The sequence below is a fragment of the Cherax quadricarinatus genome, chromosome 36 (genome assembly GCF_038502225.1).
Source record: "Cherax quadricarinatus isolate ZL_2023a chromosome 36, ASM3850222v1, whole genome shotgun sequence".
NCBI lineage: Eukaryota > Metazoa > Arthropoda > Malacostraca > Decapoda > Parastacidae > Cherax > Cherax quadricarinatus.
The window spans coordinates 29576537-29602858 of record NC_091327.1 but is presented as its reverse complement, the minus strand read 5'-3'; the positions used below and the strand labels follow the sequence as shown (position 1 = coordinate 29602858).

At 39.8% G+C, this 26322-nt stretch overlaps 1 protein-coding gene across 5 annotated transcripts in view; it reads left to right on the top strand.

Moving 5' to 3' along the window:
• Eaat1 (Excitatory amino acid transporter 1) overlaps window positions 1-26322 on the top strand; it is a 349192-nt gene that overhangs the window by 223797 nt on the left and 99073 nt on the right. For 3 of the 5 annotated variants that reach the window (XM_070091617.1, XM_070091616.1, XM_070091615.1), the window contains exon 1: window positions 4733-4754. The exons of the other annotated variants lie outside the window; for them this stretch is intronic. The gene's annotated coding sequence lies outside the window, so the exon portion shown is untranslated. Of the gene's footprint in view, window positions 1-4732; window positions 4755-26322 lie in introns of those variants that run through there. 5 annotated transcript variants of the gene reach the window in all.

The following is a 26322-nucleotide window of genomic DNA, read 5'->3' as shown; positions in this document are numbered from 1 at the left end:
TGAACAATGTGAGGGATCTTGAACAATGTGAGGGATCTTGAACAATGTGAGGGATCTTGAACAATGTGAGGGATCTTGAACAATGTGAGGGATCTTGAACAATGTGAGGGGTCTTGAACAATGTGAGGGATCTTGAACAATGTGAGGGATCTTGAACAATGTGAGGGATCTTGAACAATGTGAGGGATCTTGAACAATGTGAGGGAGGATCTTGATCTTGAACAATGTGAGGGATCTTGAACAATGTGAGGGATCTTAAACAATGTGAGGGGTCTTGAACAATGTGAGGGGTCTTGAACAATGTGAGGGATCTTGAACAATGTGAGGGGTCTTGAACAATGTGAGGGATCTTGAACAATGTGAGGGATCTTGAACAATGTGAGGGATCTTGAACAATGTGAGGGATCTTGAACAATGTGAGAGGTCTTGAACAACTAATGGTCCTCAGATATAGCAAACAAACATTTCTAGCTTGTCTAGTCTGGGTGAACTATCCACAACTTTCACCAAGACAACATTGCTCCCTCAAAACAGGCATCTACTCAACCGTTCATCAACATATATTATAATATGTCACATTACTTGTGCTTATGATTCGTAGACGGAATGACATACTGACCTACGAAACAAGCACTCGACGTAACTCAAAGAACCTACTCCAATTTTTTATATAGTTAAATTGAATATATAGGCAATGTGCTGCTGGCCTGTTCTACATAATGCGCAGTGGAAACAAAACCCAGGTTTTCCTATCATACTAGATGGGCTCTGGTGGCCTGGTGGTTAACGCTCTCGCTTCACACGGTGAGGGCCTGGGTTCGATTCCCAGCCAGAGTAGAAACATTGGACGTGTTTCTTTCCACCTGTTGTCTATGTTCCCCATCAGTAAAATGGGTACCTGGGTGTTAGTCGACTGGTGTGGGTCGCATCCTGGGACACTGACCTAAGGAGGCCTGGTCACAGACCGGGCCGCGGGGGCGTTGACCCCCGGAACTCTCTCCAGATAAACTCCAGATACACAGTGTCAAAATCTGCTAGCCAGAGGTGAGGCTTCACTGGGACAGTACGCCGGGTCACAATCTGGACAAGACCCGGGCCGGGACAGTAGCGGCGAACCTACAGTTATAATGACTCACGAAATCGTAATGACACGATTGCAAACAAACCATACCCCGGCCGGGATTGAACCCGCGGTCAGAGAGTCTTTGAGACTCTCTGACCGCGGGTTCAGTCCCGGCCGGGGTATGGTTTGTCTACAGTTATAATACTGGGGTAGTGAGTATGTTGTCAAGTTTCCAATAGGGAAGTTCAGAAGAAGGAAGGGAGGATTCAGAAGGTTGTCAAGCACTGACAGGACAACCCTCCCTCGTAACTCCCATGACCATCTACAAGGATTTCTCACGTACGGTTTGTAGCAAATTTCTCGGTTAGACTAGCTTGTCCGCTATCCATGGAAAAAATAACTAATTATTACAACGTAAAAAAAAAAGATAAAGGCGATGAGAAGCACGATAGAATAACTAAGTTTTCACAGTTTAAGATGACTTCATTAGTCCCCCGTTTGACTGTTGTCTTACAAAAGTGAAATGATTAAGAGGAAGGGCTGGCCAGGAAGGAGTCAGGGTGTGGCATACAAGCTAGTAAACAACGTCCCTTCTTTAACACACACACCACACACACACACACACACACACACACACACACACACACACACACACACACACACACACACACACACACACACACACACACACACACACACAGCCATACATAGAAATATAATGATTATTAGAAATATGCCAATAGTGTTTTCATTTTCCACTGAAGATAACCTATCAGTTTAACCCGATTTAACCTTTCGAAAAACTTACATAATATCAGATTACAATACCTGACCTATCTAAGAATTTACATGACTTCAGCTAAGTGCCAGACGAGCCTGGCCCATGGCCGGGCTCAGGGGGTAGAAAGACTCTCGAAACTCATCTTAGGTATATCAAAGAGTTTTCCTTGAGCAGTGATGAGTCACCAGGAGCTCCAGTAATGTATATTACTATATATTAGTGTAACACTAAACCTGATTATTTTTAGGTTGGTAGTCAGCAGCAACATGTTCATTATTGTACCTATAGTGACCAGGTTCATCCTATACTTGTTTTCAGTCATGTCCCTGACCAGCCTATCTCGTGTATTAATTAGTCTTGTTGGTGCTTCCTTGGTGTTGTTGTGGTAGACGGTGCAGAGATGTATTCAGGTGTGTGTGCGTGTGCGTGTGCGTGTGTGTGTGTGTGTGTGTGTGTGTGTGTGTGTGTGTGTGTGTGTGTGTGTGTTTGGAGTGGTTATGATGCTTACATCTATCCCATATTTTTATACTTTACAGAACCCTTCCCCCTTCCTCCATTGTTATTGTCAGTAGCGTAAGATTAGATTTAGATTTTGCTACCGAAGTGGCTAGTTTATTGTGCACCTCATATCCATCCTGTGGAGGGAAAGTGCAAGAGCATTGGATACACAAAAGGCCTGGGAAATAGGCCCCAAAAGGGTTAACAGGAGTACATCTGGATTTATATCTACAGTTCATTTATCTGTTACAAACAAATCTGGGAGACTGGTTATAAATGACCATAATTTTTAAAGGGGTGGACCGGTAAGCCAGCGGAAGGCCTCGGTCAGATGACCAAAAGCTCCAAAGGCGGGTCATCATCTGACTAAGACCCGCGTCAGGAAACATTTGTCCTGTTTCCTGACGAACCTTACCTAACCTAACCTAACAAATCTGGGAAATTTGCTTAATATATCTGGTATCTTATTTTCATTAAGATATCTTGACATGTCACATAGGTTATTACACTGTCTATCTCTGAATTCCTCAATAAGTGTTCAAGATAGTGACCATAGAGCTGGCCACATACTGTGCATTTGGTATGATCATCTGTGTGTCTCCCAAACTGCCAGAAGTACCTGTAACTAAGCCTAAGCCTGGCCACTACATCATCAATCAGTTCACATTGCAAGTTGCTCCATAAACATACATATCTACGTTCATGTTATCATCGTGGGTTATAGAACTACTCAGGCTTCTAATTGCATTCCTATAACAATCAGTTTCATTATTTACTTCTCTCCTAATATTATTCCTAATGCTCGCCACAGATATACCAGTTATATTCTACATTATCCTTTTGATGCGCAGCAGAGACGGATACTCATGACTGAGTCTAAACAAAATGACTTTTTACCATTTGTTAGTTAAGTTTACACGGTGAGGGTCAGGGTTCGATTCCTGGCGAAGGGGTGGAAACATTGGACGTGTTTCCTTACACCGGTTGTCTGTGTTCACCCATCAGCAAAATGGGTACCTGGGTGTTAGTTGACTGGTGTGGGTCGCATCCTGGGACAAAACTCGCCTAATTTGCCCGACATGCTCTGCATAACAAACGACTTTCTGTACAGTAGTATGTTATTCATGTCAGCTAGGCTTGTATACCTTGTACATGTGCTTGTAGTAAACAAATATTATTATTATTATTATTATTATTATTATTATTATTATTATTATTATTATTATTATTATTATTATTATTAACTAAGGTAGCCCACATCCTTAAATAGTAAAAAAGTAATCCTGCAAATAAAAGTAATCTAAGTTTCTCTCACCCAGGCGAGCTCTACAAACTAACGAGTTAATCACGAAATCCCCTCAAGGAAGGTTCCTTGATGTTGGTGAGGGGCTCTTGATTTAGGGAATTGGATCTGTGCTCCAGTTCCCCGAATTAAGCCTGAATGCCTTCCACATCCCCCCCCAGGCGCTGTATAATCCTCCGGGTTTAGCGCTTCCCCCTTGATTATAATAATAATAATCACGAAATGAGCTCATGTATCTAAATATAACATACCACACCACAGTAGACATGATCTCATCCAACTTAGGTTAAGTATTAATGCAATTCCCTCTAGGGTAAACGGCAAGTGTATAGCCTCATTTATAACTTGTAATTTGAACCAGAAAGTGTGCAGAAACTTGTTTCTGTAGCTAGCTTCTAGCTCATTTTTTTAATGTTACGAAATTAACTTACAGAAAACGAAGAAGTCAGCATATCAGATAAAGCCGCTTTATCTACAAGTTATCGCTCACAGGATGATCAAAGGATGCATCATAAACTAGCCGCTCATAGGATGAGCTGCGGGTACATAACGTCGCTCACAGGATGAACTGCGGCACATAATAAACTAGCCTCTCACAGGATGAGCTTCAGGTGCACATAAATTCACAAAAATTTCCTGTTTGCTTACAAGATCAATATATGTTTTCTACTGTACCGTTTTGAGACGAAGTGTAGTTGAGGAGTCTGTCTTTTGCACACAGGAGATGGAGAAACGAGCCTGCACCAACCACTCTGGTAATGACCCACGCGTTTTCAGCGTTTCACTGCTTGATATTCGTATTGTGTGGTTATGGCAAGTTTCTGGACGGTGTGAATGTTACTCCGCTTTGTCGTTCTCTTCCTACTCGTGTTCGCTGACGTCACGGCATCACCAAGTGTTCCCCGGGACTGGAATTTTTTTTTTTTGGGGGGGGAGGGGAAATACACTAGATAATGCGCATGCGTCAACGTCGCACTTCATATATTTTTTTATTCTGTGGTGGCATCGGGTGGAAGGCTTGGTAGAGGATACACGCTCTCGACTGACAGCTCCCAGCTGTGTTGCTCAGTTTGTTGCTTCTCTCTGGCTGCTTCCTCACTTTGACTCAGGTGAGTAGTAACGGTGTACAACATATAGAACACGTTGGGTCCGAATGGCGTAACACCGACAATAGTGAATAAAATACACACGTTCCAGAACAAGTTTTTATTGTTACGTTCTCTGTAAAGCTTAATCAATTCTTGAGACTTGTTGCAGAACAAGTTAGTAATGAGATATATCTTCTCTACTGTTGTTCATATTATAAATTGTTTTAGAAACCGACAGGTAGGTGAACGAGACACTTGCAATGAAGATAGCTGTACTTGGCTATCTTTATTAGGTATCCCCGAAGGGCACCTAAGACTTTTCCTGATTTTTTTCTCTTTTTCAAACTTTCTTCAAGTTTTTATTTTACTCATAACTCGAGAACGTCTCGCCCGATTGGCTTCAAATTTTCAAGACCTGAGTATGGTAACGAGGATCAGATTCTTTTAACAACTGACATGTTCACCTGTCCTATGACTAAAGTTGAACCCATTCCTGGAATCCTGGAATGATTCGGATAACTTTCAGTATCCTCAGTGGCGGTGCCTCAGACGCTTAAAGAAAAAAAAATTTGCCTCGTAACTGGACGACGATGGAGAGTCACACTCACATGTGTACATGAACACCTGACTATTTTATTTGTAAAATATTATATAATTTTATTCCCGTTAAATCGCGTGAAATAATTTTCATTGTATTAATGTTGGTAGAATTACCGACAACGTTGGGTAAAAAGGACACAAGTGCAATTAATGTGACATTTTATTGTGGCAACGTTTCGCTCTCCAGGAGCTTTATCAAGCCAGATAACGTTTTCCAGTGGTTGCATCCATTCTGTAATACGGTGACCAGAACTGTGCAGCATAATCTTAATGAGGCATAACCAAGGATATGTAGATTCTGTTAGCTTTATAGCGAACACTTATGCACTGTTGTCTTGGTTTCAGATTACTGCTAACCAAACTCCTAAATCCTTTTTGCAATCAGTAAAATTAAGATCTACATTATTTAGTTTATATGTGGCATGCCTATTTTCTTATCCAACATTTAGAACTTTGCATTTCTCTATATTAAACTGCATCTGCTACTTCTCCGACCACTGTGCAAAGACCTCACCTTCAAGGACCACAACAATGCCACTATCATATCTGCGAGGAAGCTGATAGGATGGATAACGAGAACATTCAAGACAAGAGATACTAAGCCAATGATGATTCTTTTTAAATCACTTGTTCTCTCTAGGCTGGAATACTGCTGTACATTAACATCCCCAATCAAGGCAGGTGAAACTGCAGATCTAGAGAATGTACAGAGAACCTTTAATGCACATATAAGTTCCATCAAACACCTTGCTACTGGGAACGCCTGGAAGCACTTGACTTGTACTCACTGGAGCACAGGCGAGAGAGATATATCATGATATACACCTGGAAGATTCTGGAGGGATTGGTCCCTAATCTGCACACAGAAATCACTCTATACGAAAGCAAAAGATTTGGCAGGCGATACAACATACCCCCAGTGAAAAGTAGGGGCGCCACTGGTACACTAAGAGAAAACGCAATAAGTGTCCGGGGCCCAAGACTGTTCAACAGCCTCCCACCAGCAATAAGGGGCATTACCAGTAGACCCCTGGTTGTCTTCAAGAGGGAGCTGGACAGATACCTTAAGTCGGTGCCAGATCAGCCGGGCTGTGGTTTGTACGTTGGATTGCGTGCGGCCAGCAGTAACAGCTTTGTTGATCAGGCCCTGATCCACCGGGAGGCTTGGTCATTGACCGGGCCGCGGGGCGTTGATCCCCGGAATACCCTCCAGGTAGACTGCATCAGTCTATTCAAATCATCCTGGAGTGCTCTAATGTCCTCATTAGAATGAATTGGACGGCCTATTTTGGTGTCAGCAAATTTGTTTATGTCGCAATTTATTCCCTCATCTATGTTGATTATGTAAATTGTGAACAACAACGGGCCCAACACTGACCCCTGTGGAACACCGCTTGTGACGTGCCCCCACTCTGATTTATCCCCATTCATGCAAACTCTCCGCTGCCTATTTGTCAACCATGCCTCTACTCAAATATAAATTTCTCCTCCTATTCCATGTACCTTAAGTTTCCTCAATAGTCTCTGATGTGGAACTCTGTCGAAAGCCTTACTGAAGTCCATATACACAATATCATATTCAATACCATGATCTACCTCCTCAAATACCTTAGTGAAAAGTTAGTAAATTCGTAAGGCAGGAACGCCCCTTTGTAAAACCGTGTTGAGATTCATTAATCAGTTTATGCCTTTCAAGATGGCTACGAATTGCTTCGGCAATTATTGATTCCATAAATTTTCCCACTATGGAGGTAAGGCTTATTAACCTATAGTTCGAAGCTAAGGACCTGTCACCTGTCTTGTAAATAGGTATTACATTGCCATTTTCCACTTGTCTGGCACTATGCCAGTTTGTACGGATATGATGAAAAGATTAGCCAGAGGTATGGTAAGTTCCTCTTAACATTCCTTTAACACCCTTGCAAACAGTTCATCAGGGCCTGGGAATTTGTTAGGCTTTAATTTCTCTATTTGTCTGAGGACCATGTCACTAGCTACCCTAATCGTGCATAGTTTACTATGGTCCTGTTCTACATAATTTATTATTTCTGGAATTTAGCTAATATCTTCCTGAGTAAAAACTGAGAGGAAGTAAGTGTTGAAAAGTTAACACATTTCCTTATCACTGTCAGTGATTTGACCTGAGTTACTCTTAAGTGGGTCTGTCTTGTCCCTAATCTTACTTCTGTATACATGAAAGAACCCTTTTGGGTTAGTCTTCAAATCCCTTTCGACCTTTGCCTCATAATCCCTTTTTGCTTTTCTTATTCCTTTTTTTATTTATCTTTAAATGAATTTATTGATTTCTTAACTGCCCATTCCCTCTTTTGATACGCCTATATATGCCTCTCTTTTGACCAATGAGATGTTTTAATCTATTGTTTATCCATTTGGGATGATTTTTGTTAGATCTAATTTCCCTACTCGGAACAAAAGCTGTCTGGGCAGCTAGAACTATGCTCTGAAAAAAGTCATATTGGCAACCAATACCACCTACCTGACTCAAGGTCAAGTCATCCCAATTTAGCCCATCCAGATAATTTCTCAGCCCCATTAAGTCAGCCAAGCGGAAGTCTGGAACAGAGAATCGTTGGAATCAGATCAATTACCGAGGAATGATTTTTCTGATCGGCTTCAAACTTTTACCATTAGTGGGCTTTATTACAACACAACTTGATATTCTAAAGTCTTTAAAGTTCAAATTGCTCCTGTAATAACTCAGGAATGCCTCTTCCGATCGCTTAAAACCATCAGTCTTGGTCAATCTTGATAGGAAGTATTTCTGTAATAGTTTTGGGCCATTAGTGTCAGTCTGTCATTTTTTGTCAGTTTTATCAAACTGGGTTAAAAAAAATCAGGACTTGGACCGGTGTTCTCCGTCTTGGGATTAAACTTAAGTGCCTTTAGTTCCCAGGGGGGTCTGCGATCCTAACGGGTTTAGTGCTCCCCCATGAATAAAGAAATTAAAAATCAAATATTTTTCTTCCTATGGGTTTGTAAAAAATTGTGAAAAGAATGTGAATGAAAAAATCAAACTAGAAAAAAAAAAGAAAAATATGAGGTTTTATGATTTGTTTTGAAGTTCAACTAGCAGGACTTTCCTGTTTTTCGCAACATTCTCAGCAACATTTTCTTTTACTTTCTGGTAAATTTTCGTTTATTACTCGAAAACGCCTTAGTCGAGAGGCTTCAAACTTTGAATACTTGTGTATTAAGTGTAAACTCGAGTGTGTAGATGCCATGTTGCCACTTTTAATCTTGAAATGATATAGTATTATTTTACATTGCTGCATTGTTTTGCCTTGATGCTGGTGAAGGGCTCTTGATCCAAGGAACCGGACTTATCTTCTCCTTGCTTGGATTGAATATGAATGCCTCCCATTTTCCAGGCTGTACATAACCCCTAAGGGTTTAGTGCTTTCCTCTGATTAAAATATAACAATTGCATCGTATGAAATGGATGGAACTTTTCAAGGTTTAGGCAGTCAAGGTTCAATTTTTTTTTTGGGGGGGGAGGATTGTGTTCAATAACTGGAAAATGCATCTTCAGGTCGGCTTTAAACTTTTAGTGTTGATGTGTTTTCCTCAAAGGAACCAAAATCTCTTGATATTAGCTCGTGTAAGTTATTATGTGTCAGTTTTATTACTCAAGTTGATTTCTGTGAAATGATGTCTTTTCTGACCAGAAATTAGTTACAGCGTTTAAATTTATTCAGTTAAATCAGCCTAGGATAATTGTTATGCACTTTTAACATGATAATGTTTGTGTGTCCACAAGACCTTTGTTAAGAAATTGTAGATTATGTACACTAAACACACATCACTTATTTTCTTCGAAGTTAGTCTTACTTAGATTGGATTGATTTTGGCCAGTGTAGGTTCCAGTTTGCATTTTGAAAGAAATTTGAGAAATCGAAACACTTCCTTTCATAAGATAATTTCTGAGTGTCGCATCTGATTAGCTTCAACCCTTCCATGATAACTTGATAATGCAACTTCTGAGTGGCTTCAAGCTTAATGTGCTTGTCTAACCAAACTACGTGAGGAGACTGACACAGTTGTGTCCAGTGAGTGCAACAAATACACTTGTGGACTGAATGCTTCACTGAGATGCTCGTGAGCGCAACAAATAATACGTCTGTGGACCGAATCTTTTGTAGCAACGCCTTAACACGGGGAGAGAGGCGACATCTTTAGGTCATACGGTTCATTCTGTATTATTATAGCCAGCTGAGGTCATGTAGTTCATGGGGAATTAGGAAGTCAAAATTGTAACAGGTAAACATTCTCTAAAGCCAAGAAATGATAATTTCGAAGATATATTAAACAGAATTTTTTTTTATTATACGATGTGTATCCAAACAGAGGGAGTTTATTACCCACAGTGTAACTAAACCAAAGATGGTCTATCACCCATATCTGAACTTTATTATACACAGTGGGTTGATAAGGCCACACTGTGGGTGACAGTCACACTATGGGTGATAGTCACACTATGGGTGATAGTCACACTGTGGGTGATAGTCACACTGTGGGGGATAGTCACACTGTGGATGAGTCACATTGTGTGTGATAGTCACGCTGAGTGATAGTCTCACTGGGTGATAGTCTCTCTGGGTGATAGTCACGCTGAGTGATAGTCACGCTGAGTGATAGTCACGCTGAGTGATAGTCTCACTGGGTGATAGTCACGCTGGGTGATAGTCTCACTGGGTGATAGTCACGCTGAGTGATAGTCTCACTGGGTGATAGTCTCACTGGGTGATAGTCTCACTGGGTGATAGTCTCACTGGGTGATAGTCACACTGAGTGATAGTCTCACTGGGTGATAGTCACATTGTGGGTGATAGTCTCACTGTGGGTGATAGTCACGCTGAGCTATAGTCTCACTGGGTGATAGTCACACTGTGGGTGATAGTCTCACTGGGTGATAGTCTCACTGGGTGATAGTCTCACTGGGTGATAGTCTCACTGGGTGATAGTCTCACTGGGTGATAGTCACACTGTGGGTGATAGTCTCACTGGGTGATAGTCTCACTGGGTGATAGTCTCACTGGGTGATAGTTACACTGTGGGTGATAGTCTCACTGGGTGATAGTTACACTATGGGTGATAGTCTCACTGGGTGATAGTCTCACTGGGTGATAGTCTCACTGGGTGATAGTTACACTGTGGGTGATAGTCTCACTGGGTGATAGTCACGCTGAGTGATAGTCTCACTGGGTGATAGTCACGCTGGGTGATAGTCTCACTGGGTGATAGTCACACTGCGAGTTACAATAGGATTAAAGCTGCCTTCCTTTTCCTTTTATTCAGTCTTATTATTTCCCAAAAAGTGTTGGAACCTTGAAACGAGTGGACAAAGATAAGCAAGTTTCTTTACACGTGTTGTCCCTGGGGCACCAGCCTTCACCAGCAGTCTATATATTACAGGAGCCACAAAACTAGTTATTTTGAATCATTAACAGAGCTGCGGCTGGCCAGCACTTGATCCTACGTCGCCATGCCCAGCCCTGTGAGAACAGGACACAGTACGCATCCCACTGTCCACTCATAGGGTTCAGCATGGTGATGCAGGATCGAATCCTGGCCAGCTACAGTTCTGTTAATGATTCAGAATTACTTGTTTCGTGATTTCATTAATATATAGACTGCTCGTGAAGGCTGGTACCCCAAACAGGATGAGGTTGAAATTAGTCTCTGAGGCTCCACGACCACGTATGTTCTCGCATCAGGGAAAACACGCTCAGTTCCGCTGAGCGCCAGGTGTTTGAGAATTTTGGTCCAGTGGACAGAGAGATATGTACTGTGTTCTGTTCTCACAGGGTTGGGCATGGTGACGCAGGATCTAATACTGGCCAACCGCAGTTCTGTTAAAGATTCATAATCACTTCTTTCGTGATTCCATTAATATATATATATATATATATATATATATATATATATATATATATATATATATATATATATAATGTGTGTGTGTGTGTGTGTCGTGCTGCCGAATATGTAACACTGGTTAGTTAGCAAGAAATCATGTAAAATTAAGTCCTTTCTAAAATTTTCTCTATGTTTAAAGACATATTTTTCATTTATGTTAATGTAAAAATTAATAATTTTGTACCAAAAAGAACCTTAGAAATCTTACTTAACCTTATTATAACAAGCTCAATTTAATATAGCCTAATCCAGTTGAATATATTTTAGATAAGTTTACATTAATAAACACAAAAATTTTTTTTGGTTAGGTTCAGAATGATTTTTGCGAAATTATTCCATACACAAATTTTTGCTTGTCTTATTCGGTAAGAAGAGCAACACACACACACACACACACACACACACACACACACACACACACACACACACACACACACACACACACACACACACAGAAGGGTCAGGGGAGACATGATAACGACATACAAGATACTGCGGGGAATAGACAAGGTGGACAGAGATAGGATGTTCCAGAGAGGGGACACAGGGACAAGGGGTCACAACTGGAAGCTGAAGACTCAGACGAGTCACAGGGACGTTAGGAAGTATTTCTTCAGTCATAGAGTTGTCAGCAAGTGGAATAGCCTAGCAAGTGAAGTAGTGGAGGCAGGAACCATACATAGTTTTAAGAAGAGGTAAGACAAAGCTCAGGAAGCAGAGAGAGAGAGGATCCAGTAGCGATCAGTGAAGAGGCGGGGCCAGGAGCTGAGTCTCGACCCCTGCAACCACAATTAGGTGAGTACAATTAGGTGAGTACACACACACACACACACACACACACACACACACACACACATATATTTATTTTTTATTATCACACTGGCCGATTCCCACCAAGGCAGGGTGGCCCAAAAAAGAAAAACTTTCACCATCATTCACTCCATCACTGTCTTGCCAGAAGGGTGCTTTACACCACAGTTTCTAAACTGCAACATTAACACCCCTCCTTCAGAATGCAGGCACTGTACTTCCCATCTCCAGGACTCAAGTTCGGCCTGCCGGTTTCCCTGAATCCCTTCATAAATGTTACTTTGCTCACACTCCAACAGCACGTCAAGTATTAAAAACCATTTGTCTCCATTCACTCCTATCAAACACGCTCACGCATGCCTGCTGGAAGCCCAAGCCCCTCGCACACAAAACCTCCTTTACCCCCTCCCTCCAACCTTTCCTAGGCCGACCCCTACCCCGCCTTCCTTCCACTACAGACTGATACACTCTTGAAGTCATTCTGTTTCGCTCCATTCTCTCTACATGTCCGAACCACCTCAACAACCCTTCCTCAGCCCTCTGGACAACAGTTTTGGTAATCCCGCACCTCCTCCTAACTTCCAAACTACGAATTCTCTGCATTATATTCACACCACACATTGCCCTCAGACATGATATCACCACTGCCTCCAGCCTTCTCCTCGCTGCAACATTCATCACCCATGCTTCACACCCATATAAGAGCGTTGGTAAAACTATACTCTCGTAAATTTCCCTCTTTGCCTCCAAGGACAAAGTTCTTTGTCTCCACAGACTCCTAAGTGCACCACTCACCTTTTTCCCCTCATCAATTCTATGATTCACCTCATCTTTCATAGACCCATCCGCTGACACGTCCACTCCCAAATATCTGAATACATTCACTTCCTCCATACCCTCTCCCTCCAATCTGATATCCAATCTTTCATCACCTAATCTTTTTGTTATCCTCATAACCTTACTCTTTCCTGTATTCACTTTTAATTTTCTTCTTTTGCATACCCTACCAAATTCATCCACCAATCTCTGCAACTTCTCTTCAGAATCTCCAAAGAGCACAGTGTCATCAGCAAAGAGCAACTGTGACAACTCCCACTTTATGTGTGGTTCTTTATCTTTTAACTCCACGCCTCTTGCCAAGACCCTCGCATTTACTTCTCTTACAACCCCATCTATAAATATATTAAACAACCACGGTGACATCACACATCCTTGTCTAAGGCCTACTTTTACTGGGAAATAATTTCCCTCTTTCCTACATACTCTAACTTGAGCCTCACTATCCTCGTAAAAACTCTTCACTGCTTTCAGTAACCTACCTCCTACACCATACACCTGCAACATCTGCCACATTGCCCCCCTATCCACCCTCTCATACGCCTTTTCCAAATCCATAAATGCCACAAAGACCTCTTTAGCCTTATCTAAATACTGTTCACTTATGTGTTTCACTGTAAACACCTGGTCCACACACCCCCTACCTTTCCTAAAGCCTCCTTGTTCATCTGCTATCCTATTCTCCGTCTTACTCTTAATTCTTTCAATAATAACTCTACCATACACTTTACCAGGTACACTCAACAAACTTATCCCCCTATAATTTTTGCACTCTCTTTTGTCCCCTTTGCTTTTATACAAAGGAACTATGCATGCTCTCTGCCAGTCCCTAGGTACCTTACCCTCTTCCATACATTTATTAAATAATTGCACCAACCACTCCAAAACTGTATCTCCACCTGCTTTTAACATTTCTATCTTTATCCCATCAATCCCGGCTGCTTTACCCCCTTTCATTTTACCTACTGCCTCACGAACTTCCCCCACACTCACAACTGGCTCTTCCTCACTCCTGCAAGATGCTATTCCTCCTTGCCCTATACACGAAATCACAGCTTCCCTATCTTCATCAACATTTAACAATTCCTCAAAATATTCCCTCCATCTTCCCAATACCTCTAACTCTCCATTTAATAACTCTCCTCTCCTATTTTTAACTGACAAATCCATTTGTTCTCTAGGCTTCCTTAACTTGTTAATCTCACTTCAAAACTTTTTCTTATTTTCAACAAAATTTGTTGATAACATCTCACCCACTCTCTCATTTGCTCTCTTTTTACATTGCTTCACCACTCTCTTAACCTCTCTCTTTTTCTCCATATACTCTTCCCTCCTTGCATCACTTCTACTTTGTAAAAACTTCTCATATGCTAACTTTTTCTCCCTTACTACTCTCTTTACATCATCATTCCACCAATCGCTCCTCTTCCCTCCCGCACCCACTTTTCTGTAACCACAAACTTCTGCTGAACACTCCAACACTACATTTTTAAACCTACCCCATACCTGTTCGACCCCATTGCCTATGCTCTCATTAGCCCATCTATCCTCCAATATCTGTTTATATCTTACCCTAACTGCCTCTTCTTTTAGATTATAAACCTTCACCTCTCTCTTCCCTGATGCTTCTATTCTCCTTATATCCCATCTACCTTTTACTCTCAGTGTAGCTACAACTAAAAAGTGATCTGATATATTTGTGGCCCCTCTGTAAACATGTACATCCTGAAGTCTACTCAACAGTCTTTTATCTACCAATACACAATCCAACAAACTACTGTCATTTCGCCCTACATCATATCTTGTATACTTATTTATCCTTTTTTTCTTAAAATATGTATTACCTATAACTAAACCCCTTTCTATACAAAGTTCAATCAAAGGGCTCCCATTATCATTTACACCTGGCACCCCAAACTTACCTACCACACCCTCTCTAAAAGTTTCTCCTACTTTAGCATTCAGGTCCCCTACCACAATTACTCTCTCACTTGGTTCAAAGGTTCATATACAGTCACTTAAAATCTCTCTCTCTCTCTCTCCTCCACATTCCTCTCTTCTCCAGGTGCATACACACTTATTATGACCCACTTTTCGCATCCAACCTTTACTTTAATCCACATAATTCTTGAATTTACACATTCATATTCTCTTTTCTCCTTCCATAATTGATCCTTCAACATTACTGCTACCCCTTCCTTTGCTCTAACTCTCTCAGATACTCCAGATTTAATCCCATTTATTTCCCCCCACCGAAACTCCCCTACCCCCTTCAGCTTTGTTTCGCTTAGGGAGAGGACATCCAACTTCTTTTCATTCATAACATCAGCAATCATCTGTTTCTTGTCATCCGCACTACATCCACGCACATTCAAGCATCCCAGTTTTATAAAGTTTTTCTTCTTCTCTTTTTTAGTAAATGTCTACAGGAGAAGGGGTTACTAGCCCATTGCTCCCGGCATTTTAGTCGCCTCATACGACACGCATGGCTTACGGAGGAAAGATTCTTTTCCACTTCCCCATGGACAATAGAAGAAATAAAGAAGAACAAGAGCTATTTAGAAAAAGGAGAAAAACCTAGATGTATGTATATATATATATGCATGTGCGTGTCTGTGAAGTGTGACCAAAGTGTAAGTTGGAGTAGGAAGATATCCCTGTTATCTAGCGTGTTTATGAGACAGAAAAAGAAACCAGCAATCCTACCATCATGCAAAACAGTTACAGGTTTGTTTCACAGTCATCTGGCAGGACGGTAGTACTTCCCTGGGTGGTTGCTGTCTACCAACCTATCACACACACACACGCACACACACACACACACACACACATACACACACACACACACACACACACACACATATACACACACACACATATATATATATATATATATATATATATATATATATATATATATATATATACATATATATATACACACACAATGTGTGTGTGTGTGTGTGTGTACTCACCAAATTGTGGTTGTGGGAGTCGAGTCATAGCCTGGCCCCGCCTCTTCACTGGTCGCTACTAAGTCACTCCCTCCCTGCTCCGTGAGCTTTATCATACCTCTTCGTAAAGCTATGTATGGATCCTGCCTCCATCTCCCTTTCCAGACTATTCCACTTCCTGACAACTCTGTGACTAAAGAAATACTTCCTAACATCCCTGTGATTCATCCGAGTCTTCAACTTCCAATTGTGACCCCTTGTTGGTGTGTCCCATCTCTGAAACATCCTGTCCCTGTCCACTTTGGTGTGTGTGTGTGTGTGTGTGTGTGTGTGTGTGTGTGTGCAGCTTTTGTTGTCGTTCAGTTATTTGCTTCACTGGAGGAGCTGTACACATCCATCTAATACTGGCCTTCAGGCTTGGTCCGTTGGGATAAGTGCCGGAATAGTAACTGATGATGATATGGAACTCATAATCACTGTCATGCACTGTCAAGCACGCTGACTGCTGTACAGGTAGCTTCCCTCTGGCAGCAGCAGTGCGTATGTACCCTTACCGCTTCTATGACAGCTACCATTATGATGGATATACTGGGTGAAAAGCATTTATCTACTAACGAGTTCAGATCATCTGTTGTGTAGACACATGACTGGTAGTGCAGTAGTGTAACAGGAAGCTGAACGGGTTGATATCTAACACAACTTTCTTGTGTGTTTTATTAGGTTCTTTATAAAATGTCAAGAGTGGTAGAGACAAGCCAGGAGGTGTGTAGGAGAGATGTGGGTCAGTTAGTCACTGAGAGTTGATACAAGTAGTTACAAGGATCAACAAGGGTGAACACACTGTAAGGGTGATGCATGACAAACAGCTTGAATTGCTCCAATGCGTACACTTACATTCACTCGGCCATGTAGTTATGTTTGTCCTGACCCAACAATAGCAAGGGACAAAAAAAAAAAAACTGGTAAATTACTTCTGTAGAGCCTGGTTCTGGGTTCCCTTTGCATTAATGAGACTTGAATGAAAAAAATGGCTAGGGAAAGAACTTCACATCATGAAGGCGAGAAGATAAACCTATGACTTGTGTAATAAGACAACCAGAAAAACTTGTCTCCACCCTTGAGGAGCAAGAGAACGGGGAACTGGAACTACTGACGGGGATGGCGACGGACGGGACGAGGGAGTGACGTCTTCAAGGCCCAGGAGACCAGCAGTCACTATAGTATGCAGATGGGATCGCAAGGACGGCATCTGATGTTAGGCATTGTTCAGTCTTTGAGGGAAACTGATATATTCATGAATCTGTAAAGCACTGAGTAGTAGTAACATTTCCTAATGTGTGACATGCGAGACAGTGACTTTAAATACAGACGATACAGCTGCTAAGTTACGTAGAAGTGAAAGCTTACAAGTACCGAACATGCAAGGAAATGCACTGGAAACATACACACGCACACACACACTATATATATATATATATATATATATATATATATATATATATATATATATATATATATATATATATATATATATATATATATATATATGCAATAAGATCACAGTAAACAGGTGATTTCAAAATATGCAAAACAACCACTCTGAAAGAATAGAGAAATTCCAAGCGCTTTCGTGACTACTCACATTATCAAGGAACTATGAAAGTGAAGCATCCAAGGAAGCTATATATTTAATTTTCTTGGAAAATTAAATAGCTTAGCCCATTCTATAAACTTTACTGTTGAGTTTGAAGAAAATAACTCATTGCCTTTTCTAGATGTTTTAATTATTAAGGGTAATAATGAATTCAAATTTAAAATTTACAGAAAACCTACAAATAACTGTTCCTATGTCCACTATTATTCCTCGCATCAAGATAGAGTCAAACTGTCTGTTTTCTCATCAATGTTTTTAAGAGCTTTACGAATTTGTAGTCCTGAGTTCATAGATGAGGAAATATCCAAAATTTATGAAATAGGTAATGATTTAAAATACCCAAGAAATGTAATTTAAAGTTGCTAGGAACACTTTTTATAATCCAAAAAAGGGCAACCAGCCTTATTCAACTAAAAATATGTTGGTTCTCCCTTACCATGAAAACTTGGTTGATATGCCTTCTCTTCTTAAGACTTTTAATATTAAAGTTGTATTCAAAAATCTTGATACAGTAAAAAAAACTTTTGATTAAGAATTCCCCCCAAAATGCTGATGGATGTGTCTATAAGATTCCTTGTAAAATTTGCGATAAAGTTTATTACGGTCAAACTGGTAAAAATCTCGAACTAAGATTAAAACAACATAAATATAGCATTAGAACTGGACAAGATTCCAATGCTCTATTTATTCATGTAAGAGATTTTAACCATCCAATTGATTTTCAAAAAGTTGAGAAAGTAGTATCAAGCAAGTCCATGGTCGACAGGAATATAATTGAATCTTGTTTCATAAAAAGCAGTTTTGACAATAATATGAATATTTCCTTTGGTTTATATAAATTAGATCCATTTATAATTAATAGAATTTGGGTAGAATTTAATAATACACTGGACAAATAAATAGCTTGGGGGTGAGTTTTGCAAAGGACCTATCCAAGTTGGCTCGCCGCGCGTCACGTGTTTAACCGTTGTGGGATCTGATAGTGAGGTGCTGGCCGACCCCTTATATAGCTTCCTTGGATGCTTCACTTTTATAGTTCCTTGATAATGTGAGTAGTCACGAAAGCGCTTGGAATTTCTCTATTCTTTCAGAGTGGTTGTTTTGCATATATATATATATATATATATATATATATATATATATATATATATATATATATATATATATATATATATATATATATATATATATATATGTGTATATGTATGTCGTGCCGAATAGGCAGAACTTGCGATCTTGGCTTAAATGGCAACGCTCATCTTGCCATATAGGGTAAACTAAAATTTGTGTATGCAATAATATCGCCAAAATCATTCTGAATCTAACGAAAAAAATATATTTCACTGTGTTTGTTTAGTATTAAATTATTGTAAATAAATCTAAAATATATTTAGTTGGGTTAGGCTAAAATAAACTGTTCTTGTTATAATAAGGTTAGGTAAGTTTTCTAAGATTCTTTTGGTGCAAAATTATAAATTTTTACATCAACATTAATGAAAAATATATATCTTTAAACGTATAAGAGAAAATTTCAGAAAGGACTTAATTTTAAATGAGTTCTTGCTAATTGACCAGTTTTACATATTCGGCACGACATATATATAATATATATATATATATATATATATATATATATATATATATATATATATATATATATATATATAATATATATATATATATATATAATATATATATATATATATAATATATATATATATATATATATATATATAATATATATATATATATAATATATATATATATATATATATATATATATATATATATATATATATATATATATATATATATATATATATATATATATATATATATATATATATATATATATATAGCAATGAAACCACGAAACAAGTGGTTTTGAATCATTTACCTAACTGCGGCAGGCCAGGATTCGACCCCACGACACGTTGTCCCGCCTCATACCTAAGGAATGCGCATGTTAATACTGATAATGAGAACTTACCCCCATTCCAGGGATACCGCGAAATACCGATTATGAGCCTTGAAAATGCACCCGGATTATTGTGGTGATGGTAGAAACATCTATCTAAAAAATTATAAATGTAAGTTTATTAGGAACATGTACTCATAAATACAGTTAGAAAAGTTATCATACATAGTATCATACGTATAAATTACCTAGGATAATAAAAAAAAGTCGAAGTGACTTATTTCCATTTGGGTCCTAATTCCTCGAAACATACTAATATAAGTCACTTAAATCCCGAGACTAAATCTACTATAGAATTATAGTCTAGAGTGGATTCTAGCCTGTTAATGCTTTACAACTAAATTAGCCTCAAAATTAAGGTTTTATGAGTGAAAGCTAGCAGCGTTGTATGTCCCTCCATGATGGCAATACACGGAAAGTCACTTTAAATCTCCACAGATCTGGAGAATGTACAGAGAATCTCCGCATCTTGTATAAATTCAGCCAAATACCTGAATTAGTAAGAACACTTGAAATCCCTCGTGCTGTACTCTTTGGAGTCCAGCACGAGGACAAGAAAGATGCCTCATAATGTACATCTGAAAGTTATAAAAGAACTAGTTCCAAACTGCGCACCAAAATCACTCCCTATCAAAGAAAGATTCTTGACGGACGGTGCAAAATACCTCCAGTGAAAGACAGGCAAACAATGAGTTTGGTAAGATGCAACTCAGTGTAACAAACAACTCCTCGTTTCATATTATATATATATATATATATATATATATATATATATATATATATATATATATATATATATATATATATATATATATATATATATATATATATATATGCAATAAGATCACAGTAAACAGGTGATTTCAGAATATGCAAAACAACCACTCTGAAAGAATAGAGAAATTCCAAGCGCTTTCGTGACTACTCACATTATCAAGGAACTCAGTTCCTTGATAATGTGAGTAGTCACTAAAGCGCTTGGAATTTCTCTATTCTTTCAGAGTGGTTTTTTTTCATATATATATATATATATATATATATATATATATATATATATATATATATTTGTGGAACTACCAGCAAACCCCTTGCGCTCTTCTTCGAGAAGTCAGTGCCTGATCAGCTAGTGTGGTGCATATGTTGACACCAACAGCTTGGCTGATCGGACCGGCAATCGGGAGGCCAGGTCTTGGACCGGAGAACTGAAGCGGTGATCCAAGAAAGCGACCACAGGTAATCCTTACTCCTTCACTGGTAGCAGTGTGTGTACCCATACTGCTTCAGTTCAGTTCAATTCAATTCAAAGTTTATTCTCTATAAGGATTACAATGCTGAGTTTACAGAATTTGGTTATTGTGTGGTTTACATGTAGTAAAATAATAATTACAGAGTGTACCACTAGAACACTTAGCATGGCTAGGCATTTGGTATTATGGCTAAGTGACTAAATACTAGTTTGTGAGTTTAGGAATGTGAATGCTTTTGTTTTGGCACAGTACATAGTTTCAGTATTGGAGTATCAGAGGATTCATTATTTTAAGATTGAGATTAATATTTCTGTTTATGGTCAAATGGGTGAGTGAGTGTAAGTGTGAACCACCAGGTGGTATTCGTGTAGTTAGTTGACGGGGTGTATCAGGGAGATAAGATGTTTTCTAATGGTAGTTTTGAAGGTGATGAATGTGTCTGCAGTTCTAGAGTTCTCAAGTAGGGTGTTCCAGATTTTAGGGTCTTTGACATACATTGAATTTTTGTAAAGGTTTAGTCGGACACGGGGAATGTCGTAGATATGTTTGTGTCTGGTGTTGTGCCTGTGGGTTCTGTCACAACTATCAAGAAAGCGTTTTAGGTCAAGGTTGATATTGGAGTTTAAGGTCCTGTAGATGTAGACTGCACAGTAGTAAGTGTGGATGTACTGAACAGGGAGTAAGTTTAGATCTATGAAGAGTGGGGAGGGGTGTTGCCAGGGATGGGATTTAGTGATTATTCTTACTGCAGCTTTTTGTTGGGTTATTATTGGCTTTAGGTGTGTTGCTGCAGTTGATCCCCAAGCACAAATAGCATAGGTGAGGTATGGATAAATAAGTGAGTGGTATAGTGTGAGAAGGGCATTTTGCGGCACGTAGTATCGTATCTTGGAGAGGATCCCAACCGTTTTGGATACTTTTTTGGTTATGTGTTGGATATGGGTGCTGAAATTCAGGTTGTTGTAAGGTATAGGCCTAGGAATTTGCCCTCATTATGTCTGGTAATTAGAGTGTTGTCGATCTTAATGTTAATTTGTGCATCTCCTGCTCTGCTACCAAACATAATATAGTAGGTTTTGTCAGTGTTAAGCGTAAGTTTATTGGCTGTCATCCAAGTCGATATTTTGATCAGCTCCTGTTAACAATGGTGTTGAGGGTGGCAAGATTAGGGTGAGAGATGACATAAGTCGTGTCGTCAGCAAAGAGAATGGGTTTCAGGTGTTGGGATACGTTTGGAAGATCACTGATGTATATGAGGAAGAGCAGGGGACCAAGGACACTTCCCTGCGGAACTCCAGTATCAAGTGGCCATGTTGTTGATGCTGTGTCTTTAATGGTGACATACTGATACCTATTAGTAAGGTAAGATTTGAAATAAGCAAGCGCATGGCCTCTTATACCGTAATGGTCAAGTTTGTGGAGTAGGATGTCATGGTCTACTGTGTCAAAAGCTTTTCTTAGGTCAATAAAAATTCCTAGTGGATATTCCTTATTTTCCAATGCTGTGTAAAGCAGATCTAGCATTCTTATGATTGCTTCATTAGTGCTTTTATTTTTCCTGAATCCAAATTGGCAGGGGTTGAGTATGTTTTGTGCCGTTATAAATGAATATAGTCTCCTGTGCACGAGTTTCTCAAAGATTTTGGATAGCAATGGTAAGTTTGATATTGGCCTATAGTTGTTTAAGTCTGTAGGGTCACCACCTTTATGTATTGGTGTAACCCTTGCCAACTTGAGTAGTTTCGGGAAGGTGCTAGTTTCTAGTGACTTGTTAAAAAGTAATGAAATAGCATGCGAAAGGACATGGGCCGCTCGCTTGTACAGTAATGGTGGGACATGAGACAGATTCCCTGAGTTGTTTTTAAGTGACTTTATAATCTCGGTGACTTCCGTGGGTTCAGTTGGTGCAAGATAGAAGGAATTTGGGAAATTCCCATCTAGGTAGTCCCCGGCTTAGGCATTGGTATGTGGGATTTTATTGGTGAGATTAGATCCTATGGTTGAGAAGTAGTAGTTTATCTTGTTAGCTGTGTCAGTGGGATGTAGTGGTGTTTCATTAGGTTTAGTTAGGACAATATTCTTGGTTTTTTTTCAGTTTGTGGGTCCGTAGAATCTGAGAGAGTGTTTTCCAGGTCTTTTTTATATCTCCTCTAGTGTCTGTGAATCTACTGGAGTAGTATTGTTGTTTGGCTTTCTTTATTACTTTGGTGAGAACTGATGAATAGTGTTTAAGAATATCTTTGTGTATTAAGCCCTGTCTATATTGCTTTTCATATTGGTGTTTCTTGTCAATGGATTACAGAATGGTGCTGGTTAGCCATGGGCAACCAAGCCGTTTGTTTGTGATCTGTTTCGTTTTTATAGGACAATGTTTGTTGTATAGTCTAAGAAAAATGTCTGTCCAGTCCTCAATACCATTGGCCTTGGAGAATTCTGTAGGCCAGTCAACAGTCTCTAGGTCAGCTGTGAACTTCCTTATTGAGGCCTCATCATGGAGTCTAAATGAGACTGTTGTATTCAAGTGGTGGTTTACTAATGTTTGTCAGGAGGAAGGTAGGTCTGCAGTGCTATCTGTGATTATCCCTGATTTAAGGAGGGCTAGTATATTGGTCCATATGTGGTCTATTATGGTTGCACTTGTCTCAGTGGCAGCTACCCTCACTGTCAGCAGCAGTGTGTGTACCCATACTGCTTCAGTAACAGCTACCCTCACTGTCAGCAGCAGTGTGTGTACCCTTACTGCTTCAGTGGCAGCTACCCTCACTGTCAGCAGCCATTGGGGAGCAGCCATTGTGACCTTGTGAAGGATGACGCACCTACCCACACCACAAACATCCCTAACATCTTCCCCTTTCAACCTCCTCCTCCACACAAGAACACCACAACTAGGAACGTCAACACCACCACCACCAGAGCCAGCAGCAGAGAACGTTAATGAGAGGAAAGAAAGATATAAAACTACCGAAGCAGAAATAGTACGATATATAATTTTTGTGCAGTTGACGTATTTCTTCCGTCACTGTACCTTCTGACCTTGATACATGGTTTCTCTCTCGTGTCATCCTGCATCGTATACATGAATGCGTCTTTTTGTTTTGACGAAATCAGGTATTACTTATTGGGTTCTTGTGTTTCCACTATGTTTCCAGAATAATACAGCTGACTAGTGTATTATTCCGGTGACTAACACGTGAATTCTCAATGCCAACCAGCAACTTGAACGATCTCCTGTGTACCCATCAAGTTGCCAGTCTTCCAGTTTTATTTAGAAAAACTTGTTGGGTATTCTTTTTCATGCGAAAACTTAAGAATGCAATTTCTGAGCGACTTCAAACTTAGTGCTTGCAGACTTGGCTCAAAGGAAAATTCGTATTGTTACTGTGTTATGTATGTCTTCACTTGTCAGTTCTATTAAACAAATTATGATACTAGTTGTTATGCAATAACCAGAAAATGACTCTTCTGCTTGGATTTAAACTTAGTATTGGTACTACTACTACTAGTAGTAGCATTGCTGCTGGGTCATGACCCAGGTAGCAGCAATAATGGCTGCTCCTACAGCTGTGCCATCCCCTGGGCCGATCCAAGCTCCAGTGATGGCCTGATTGCAAGTACTGTTTCAACAACGTACAAGGAACTTGTAGTGGCAAGAAAACTGATGGTGACGACAACGAAACAGACCAAATGTGACCAAAATAGGACGACCGGCATTCAAATACCATAACTGCTACCAGACATACAACCAGACAAGAAACGTTTCCACTACACTGAGGTAACTGACCTTCATATTAACTGCACCAGTGTTCAATGGGAAGACAACATAGGAGAAAACCTGACAACAAAACCCCAAGGAAACTGACAGGTCTGTAGTGATTTTTTTCCCCAGTGCCAAAGGAGAGAAGGAAGTGAACATTTAACATGGCTGACTGGCATTCCAACACCAGCTGCTGTCAGACTTACAACTAGCGAAGCGTCGTTCTCAACTAGTATACTGACAGGGAAACACAGGAGACATCGCCAAATCTACAAAAAATCCAAAGAAACTGTCAGGTTGTAGTGGCAGTTCTTTCCCTCAGCGCCAAATCGCGGGAAGAAAGTGAATAATTAAACACCCAAGGATGTTTTTTCAGTAGCTGACATTCATATCAACTGACCAGTGTACATTGGGAGGGAAACATAACAAAACTCCAAGGAATCTGTCAGGTTATAGTGGCCGTTTATTCCCTCAGTGCATTTAAAAATGGCTGAAACATCAGCTCTATGGTCAGGACCAGTCATCAGGACGCAGCTCCGCTAAATGGGATTAAGAAGGCTATGGACGGAAAATGCCATTAATTAAAACTTTTTTTATCCTGCCAAGATGGAAATTAGAAGTGTGATAGGTGAAGCCGGACTGTGAAGTAAGGTGTGAAGGGGGCTTGTGAAGTAAGATAACAAGAAATCTACTAGAAATCAGTGGTGATTGCTAGAGTAGCTACTAGGCCATTGCTAGGTGACTGATAGCGATCACTGTTTGTTTGTTTTTTAAAGGAAGAATTTTTTTGTTGTGAAGTGATAAAAAGATTGAACATGGCTGGCGTTAGAAGGGTACACGCTACCATAATTATATTTGTCTTTCTCCTGCCATTCTCTAAAGAAGGAAATCAGTCATGAGGACTGGAAAAGACGAATGGGGTAAAAGCACCTTGGACAGTGGAAGCCCAACAGTTGCCATACTACCAGAAACATAAATGTCACTTGTCACCGCAAGGTATGGCAACACCGCATACCCAAACAAAAACAGTGGCACACAACTCTTATAGTGGCGCTGTTAAATAGCAATATCCAAACTAATCCAGGACCTCAAACTATGGTACAGGTGCAAAACAGGCAAATAAGTGACGGTGATAATGACGATCTAGTAGATAGAAATGATAACCTTAACTCTGCATGTAATGCACACATAGGTCAGACACCATCAGACATATGTATACACTGTACTAAGGTAAGAAAGAAGAACAATAAATATACCTTATGTAAAATGTGTAAGGTGTGGGTGCAAAATGGATGTGTGTACGATTATGGTAATGATACCAGATTTCATTTTGTTGGTAACAAATGCACTTTGGCACAGTTACCCTTTAGCAATGATGACATTGATTTACCTAATTTAATACAAATTACCCCTTGCCATATATTGATGATTATGATTGCTTTATGAAAACAGGCCTTCACTTTATTCATGTCAACGCAAGATCACTGTTTCCAAAATTGGCAGAGATTAGGATTCTAGATGACAGAACTAGGGCGGCAGTTATATCCATCTCTGAATCCTGGTTGTATGATATGGTGACTTGACGACGAGGTCAAAATAGATGGTTACAATATAAAACGCTTAGATAGGAATAGAAAAGGTGGTGGGGTATGTGCATACATAAGAAATGATTTAGCCTACAACCCAAGACCTGATTTAAATGACAGTAAGCTGAAGATTCTGTGGTTTGAAGTGTTGCTTCCCAAGATCAAACCCATTTTAGGAGGAACTAGTTACCGCCCTCCCACCCAGGACCAGTTCTTACAAGACTTTTCGAGT